Genomic DNA, 7,500 nt, shown 5'->3' with positions numbered 1-7,500 from the left:
TTTTTTTTTTTTTTTTTTTTTTTTTTTACAAATTTTTCAAATATATATTTCTGTACCAGCACCGTATATATTTTCTCCATGTTATGAGAGGTCAGGATACCCAATTTATCATAGGCTTTTTGAGTAACACTTTGAAATTTATATTACTACCGGATGAAGACCGCTTTCCATTTGTTTAAGTGCAAAAGTTAATTTTCAATTTATTGTAGAAATCGACTGCTGAAAACATTATTATTATTTATTTATTCGATTCTTATGTTATTTAATCGGTTTTTATTTAATTTTGTTTTATCAATTTAATCTAATTTTATTTTATGTATTTCTTGCTTTGACTAATTAGTTAATTTGTTTTATTTTCTAATAGAATTTATGTTTACACACTCCTCTTCTATTGACCCAGTTAAACTTAACTTAAAACTTAAACCTTAATTCAAAGACAAATTAAAACTTGAACTTAAAATTTAACCTAAATTGAATTAGGTTTCTCGATGGACTTTTGTGGAGGTGTACTTACGAAGGATTTAAATAATAACATATTAACCATTTGAATGGATTTAAGGAGTGCTTAACGCAATTTCCATAGATTTTTTGATGATATAATCTCACGCACACACACACGCACACGCACACGCACACACGATAGCATAGGATATTGGGAGCAGAAATGGTACTCTGCTAGAACTAAGTAAACGAGCGCACACACACACACACACACACACACACACACACACACACACACACACACACACACACACACACACACACACACACACACATTCTCTCTCTCTCTCTCTCTCTCTCTCTCTCTCTCTCTCTCTCTCTCTCTCTCTCTCTCTCTCTCTCTCTCTCTCTCTCTCTCTCTCTCTCCTTACACTCTCTCTCTCTCTCTCTCTCTCTCTCCCTCTCCCTCTCTCTCTCTCACCCACTCTCTCACTTTCACACACTCTTTCACTCTCACACTCTCTCACTCACACACACACACACACACACACACACACACACACACACACACACACACACACACACACACACACACACACACACACACACACACACGCACGCACAAAGAAAGGGCAGGGTTGAATTAAAAAAAGCGAGGAAAAATATGAGGGAAGGGTAAGAGGTAAATACGAGAGAGGGGAGGATGAAAGGAATGGAAGAGGAGGAGGAGGAGGAGGGGAAAGGCGCGAGGGGAGAATCTGTAACGCTAAGACAATGCCATAGTTGGTAGCGGAATTGCTGGAGGAAAAGATTGGTCCAAGAGGAAAAGATTGGTTCAAGAGGAAAAGATTGGTCCAGGAGGGAAAACATTGGTCAAGGAAGAAATTGTTGGTCCAAGAAGAATATGTTGGTCAATGAATAAAAGATTGACCCAAGAATAACAGATTGATCCAAGAGGGAAAGATTGGTCGAAGAGGAAAATATTGGTCCAAGATGAAAAAAATTGTCCAGGAAGAATTTTTTTCGAGAGGAAAATATTGATCCAGGAGGGAAAAACCGGTCCGCGAGGAAAAGATTGGTCCAAAAGGAAAATATTAGTCCAAGAGGGAAATATTGGCCCAAGATGAAAATATTGGTCAAAGAGGAAAATATTGGTCCAAAAGAAAAATATTGGTTCAAGAGGGAAAGACCAGTCAAAGAGGAAAATGTTGGCCCAGGAGGAAAATATTGGTCAAAGAGGAAAATATTGATTCAAGAGGAAGATATTGGTTCAAGAGGAAAACATTGGTCCAAGAGAAAAAGATTGGTTCAAGAGGAAAATAATGGTCCATGAGGGAAATATTGGTCCAAGAGGAAAATATTATTCCAAGAGGAAAAGATTGGTCCAAGAGGAAAATATTAGTTCAAGAAGAAAAGATTGATTTAAGAGGAAAAGATTGGTCCAAGAAGAAAATATTGGCCAAAGAGAAAAGAAATTGTCCGGGAAGAACTTTTTTATTCAAGAAGAAAAGTTCGGTTCACGAAGAAAAGATTGGCCAAAGAGGAAAATATTGGTCCAAGAAGAAAAGATTGGTGCAAGAGGAAAAAAATCAGTCCAAGATGGAAATATTAGTTCTAGAAGAAAATATTGATCCAGGAGGAAAAGATTACTACGAAAAGATAGTATTGATCGAGAAGGAAAATATTGGTCCAAAAGGAACCATTTTGTCCATGAAATTCTTGATCCAAGAGGAAAAAATGGTCCAAGAGGGAAAGATCGGTCCAAAATGAAAATATTGGTCCAAGAGGAAAAAATTGGTTCAAGAGGGAAATATCGGTCCAAGGAAGAAGGATTGGTCCAAGAGGAAAAAATTTTGTCCAAGAGGAAAATATTAGTCCAAGAAGAAAAGATTGCTCCTAAAGGATAATATTGGTCAAAGGGGGAAATAATTAGTGCAAGAGGAAAATATTGCAGGGGAAAAATATTGGCCCAGGAGGAAAATATTGGTACAAGTTAAAAAAAGAAAAATCAAAGAGGAAAAGATTGGTTCAAGTGGAAAATGATGGACTAAAAGGAAAATATTGGCCTAGGAGGAAAAGACTGATGCATGAAGAAAGTACTGGCCCAAGAGGAAAGTACTGGTCCAAGAGGAAAGTACTGGTCCAAGAGGAAAGGAAACGGATATGGGATTTTGTAAAAAAAAAAAAAAAAAAAAAAAAAAAATGAGAGTATAAGAGCAAAATTACAGAAGATGAACGAGATAGATAAGAAAACCAGAAAAGAAAAAGAAAAACGAAAAACGAAAAACAAATAAAAGACCCCGAAACTGTGGAGGGGGAGAGTACAGAGAAGAGGGAAAACAAATGGAGTGGAAACAAAAATAATAAAAATAAGAATGACAGAATTACAAATACAAAAAGAAGGAAGGAATATAAAAGGGAGGGCAAGAGGTAAAGAGAGTATAGATAAAATATAGAATTGGAAACAAGTAAAAAATATATATATATTAGAAAAAGGTGGAATGGAAGAAAACGGAAAGAAAGAAAACGGTGAGAGGTGTCACCCGAGAGAGAGAAAATGGAGGAGAAAGTGGAAGAAGCGAAAAAAAAGAAAACGGAGAAACGGAAAGGGTGGGAGTGGATTGGTGTAAAAGTTAGAATAAAAACAGGAAATTAAAAGTAGAGAGGAGAAAAAAAAATGGGTAAAATGACATGGACGAGGAGAAATAGGTAATGGGCGGTTGGTGGGGAAGGAACACATGAATTAGACAAGGACCACGAGGGAGAGTTTGAAGATAAAAATCGAAACCGCTAAAAGAAGAAAAATGCAAAAGATGAGGAGAGTTTTATTGGAGGAACGAGGAGGAGGAGAGGAAGAGGAGGAGGAGGGGAAGGAGAAAAAGGAGGAGAAGGAGGAGGGAAAGGAGAAAAAAGAGGAGGAGGAGGAAGGGAACGAAGAAGAGAAAGGCTAGGGAAAAGAAGAGGAGGGAAAAGAAGATAAAGTAGTGGAAGGAAAGGAGGAAGGAAAGGAAAATAAAGGCGGAAAGAAAAAAGGGAAGAGTGATTGGGAAGGGAAGGCGGGCAGGGAGAGGACGATGGAAAGGAAGAAGGGGAAGAGGACGAGGGAAAGGAAGAAGGGGAAGAGGACGAGGGAAAGGAAGAAGGGGAAGAGGACGAGGGAAAGAAAGAAGGTGAAGAGGACGAGGGAAAGGAAGAAGGGGAAGAGGACGAGGGAAAGGAAGAAGGGGAAGAGGACGAGGGAAAGGAAGAAGGGGAAGAGGACGAGGGAAATGAAGAAGGGGAAGACGACGAGGAAAAGGAAGAAGAGGACAAGGACGAGGGAAAAGAAGAAGAAGAAGAAGAAGCTGACGAGGGAAAGGAAGAAGGGGAAGAGGACGCGGGAAAGGAAGAAGGGGAAGAGTACGAGGAAGAGGAATAAAGGGAAGAGTACGAGGAAGAAGAAGAAAAGCAAGAAGACGAGGACGAATGAAAGGAAGGGGAAGAGGTGAGGGAAAGGAAGAAGGAGAAGACGACGAGGAAAAGGAAGAAGAGGACAAGGACGAGGGAAAAGAAGAAGAAGAAGAAGCTGACGAGGGAAAGGAAGAAGGGGAGGAGGACGAGGGAAAGGAAGAAGGGGAAGAGGACGAGGGAAAAGAAGAAAAGGAAGAGGACGAGGGAAGGAAGAAGGGGTGGAAGAGGACGAGGGAAAGGAAGGAGGGGAAGAAGACGAGGGAAAGGAAGAAAGAGAGGAGAACTAGGAAGAGAAAGAAGAGGAAGAGGACTAATGAAAGGAAGAAGGGGAAGAGGACGAGGGAAAGGAAGGGGGAAGAGGACGAAGTAAAAAGGAAGAAGGAAAGATGAGGGAAAGGAAGAAAGGGAAAAGGAAGGGGAAGAGGGAAATAAAGGGGAAGAAGGAAAGGAAGGGGAAGAAGAACGACAGCCTTACCAAAACCCCTGTCATCGTTGATAGGACAGGAGAAAATATGTCAGCTCGTGGATTTTTTTTTTTTTTTTTGGGGGGGGAGGGAAGGGGGGGCATGGCGCTGAAAGGCATATTGCAAGCAAGGTGGCGGGAGAACAGATGAAGAATTTCTTATGGAAGCTGCGTTTCCGATGGTATACTCGTATCCACATCCGTATGCAGGCCGAGCACGTTTTTGCATTTGCTTGTATTTGCATATGTGGTCAGCTAGGAAGGGGTGTACTAACGTGCGCGCGCGCACACATACATACACACACGCACACACACATACACGGACGCTCACACACACACACACACATACACACACACACACACACACACACACACACACACACACACACACACACACACACACACACACACACACACACACACACACACACACACACAACTCGTGGCGTAGTTTGTAGAGTTCACGGCCGCCACTACGGTGGTCCGGGTTTGAATCCCGCCCACGGCTCGGTGGCGGATTGGTAAAGCACTGGCCTCACAAGTCAGAGAACCGGGGTTCGATTCCCCGGTCGGGCGGAGATAAGTTGGGTTTGTCTCCTTTCACGTGTAGCCCCTGTTCACCTAGCAGCGAGTAGGTACGGGATGTTAGTCAAGGAGTTGTGACCTTGCAGTCCCAGTGTGTGATGTGTGAGTGGTCTCAGACCTACCCAGAGATCGGCTAATAATGAGCTCTGAGCTCACTGCCGTAGGATGGTGTCTGGCTGTCTCGACAAGAGGCTGCAGCAGATCCGTGGTGAATACACACACACACACACACACACACACACACACACACACACACACGCGCCGTTGCTCCGTGGCACAGTGGGCTATAGTGTGAACCACGCATTACACCAGTATAGGTTCGACTCCTGAACACACACACACACACACACACACACACACACACACACACACACACACACACACACACACACACACACACACACACACACACACAACTCGTGGCGCAGTTTGTAGAGTTCACGGCCGCCACTACGGTGGTCCGGGTTTGAATCCCGCCCAGGGCTGAAAAAAATTCAGTATCGCTGAGCTGAGGGTTGTTACTCCAACTCTAGTAGGCGGGGAGTTGTGTAAGATGACAGCATTACCCATAGATTGATTATATGAGCTCTCTTCCGGGAGGGAAATAGCTGTCGATCACGAGTCCAACACGTGATCCAAGACCATATTACATATGATTTACGTATCCTTACTGTCTTCTCAGACTTGGACAGGACATTCCAGCGTCGAAACAGCCCTTACTGCCGAAGCATCACCACAATAAGTGCTTTGCTAAACGCAGGCTGATGCAATACTGAGTGCCGAGGATCGATAGATTCGGGCGCTGTTATCGATGTGTATTGTAACTATGGTAACCCTTCAAATGAGGGTTGAGGCTTATGCTTCTGACATACCACGAGGATCTCACAGTCTTCTTGTTAGTAAAAACACATAATAGACAAGTCTTGTTTATCGGGATTTGATTGATTTTGGTAGAACAAACGAGGGTACTGTGACGTCCCTAATGCGCTTTACGACATTGGACTTTATATAAGCACTGGTGGAAACAAAACAAAAATCCAGTTCAGTGGGAGGTTATTCTCGTAATTGGTTCTCTCTATCTTTCTCTCTCTCTCCCGGGTCGCTCACGTTCTCTTTCTCTCTCACGTTTCTCTCTCTCTCTCTCTCTCTCTCACGTTCTCTCTCACTCTCACATTTCTCTCTCTCTCTCTCTCTCTCTCTCTCTCTCTCTCTCTCTCTCTCTCTCTCTCTCTCTCTCTCACGTTTCTCTCTCTCACGTTTCTCTCTCTCTCTCTCTCTCTCTCTCTCTCTCTCTCTCTCTCTCTCTCTCTCTCTCTCTCTCTCTCTCTCTCTCTCTCTCTCTCTCTCTCTCTCTCTCTCTCTCTCTCTCTCTCTCTCTCATCTCTCTCCCCATCTCTCACTCTCTCTCTCTCTCTCTCTCTCTCTCTCTCTCTCTCTCTCTCTCTCTCTCTCTCTCTCTCTCTCTCTCTCTCTCTCACTCTCTTTCCTTCTTCCAATCTTTCTCTCTCTCTCTTCCTCTCTCTCTCGCTCGCTCACTCGCTCTCTCAGGACCATAGATCTCGGGATTTTTTTCTTTTCTTTTTTTTCTTTTTTGTATTCTCTGATCCAAGTTGAATGAAAACGTTTCCTTTCTAGCCAGAAAAAATATGTAAAGGACACTACACATGAGACAACTACAGAAACGATATATATTCTTCTGGGCTGTAGTTTTCCCAGAGCTTCTATCTTAATGGAAACTCGATAGTAATAGCGTAACGGCTACAGAATGGGAAGGTAATTGATCTCTTCATTACTCCCGTGAGTTCATTACCTCTTGACGTTACAAGCGTCGCCTAACCCTTTTTATTACCAGCCTTTAATGGGGGTCCCGGTCTACGAAGACCACGTTCGATGTGGGGTCCACTAATCAGGTAAATAGAATTGTCTGGCGATTAAAGCAGCAAATGTATAAAGTTGGCCACGGTATTGAAGGGGATATGGAGATGTAAGGGGAAATATATGCTGGAATGGGTCGGATGTAGACAGTAAATGAAGACCATTTTGCTGAAGTTTTCTTAGTTTTGTTTTGGTTATTAGTACTGTTGATTTGTTTCTTTGTTTTATTGGTTTATTTGTTGTTATTGATATTATTATTGTTATTGTTGCTGTTATTGTTATTAATGTTTTTGTTATTGTTATTGTTATTAATGTTATCATTATTATTGTTATCATTATTATTATTATCATTATTATTATAATTATTATTATTATTATTAGTATTATTATTATTACCATCGTCGTCGTCGTCGTCGTCGATGATGATGATGTCATCATCATCATCATCATCATCATCATCATCATCATCATCATCATCATCATCATCATTGTAGTCATTATTATTATTGTAGTTATTACTATTTTTTAGGGAGAGAGTGGGAAAGTGGCAACACGAGAGGAAAATCAAAGTGGCAACATAGCAAACACAAAGAAAAAAACCCACAAAGCCAAACACACAAAAAAAAAAAAAAAAACGTAATGAGAATCCAAACCAAGCCAAGCTACGCCATTGTTCAAAGCTCACA

This window comes from Oratosquilla oratoria, chromosome 16, assembly GCF_046742065.1.
Source record: "Oratosquilla oratoria isolate Oo_2021 chromosome 16, ASM4674206v1, whole genome shotgun sequence".
Taxonomy (NCBI): Eukaryota; Metazoa; Arthropoda; class Malacostraca; order Stomatopoda; family Squillidae; genus Oratosquilla; species Oratosquilla oratoria.
Note: the sequence above shows the minus strand (reverse complement) of the source record.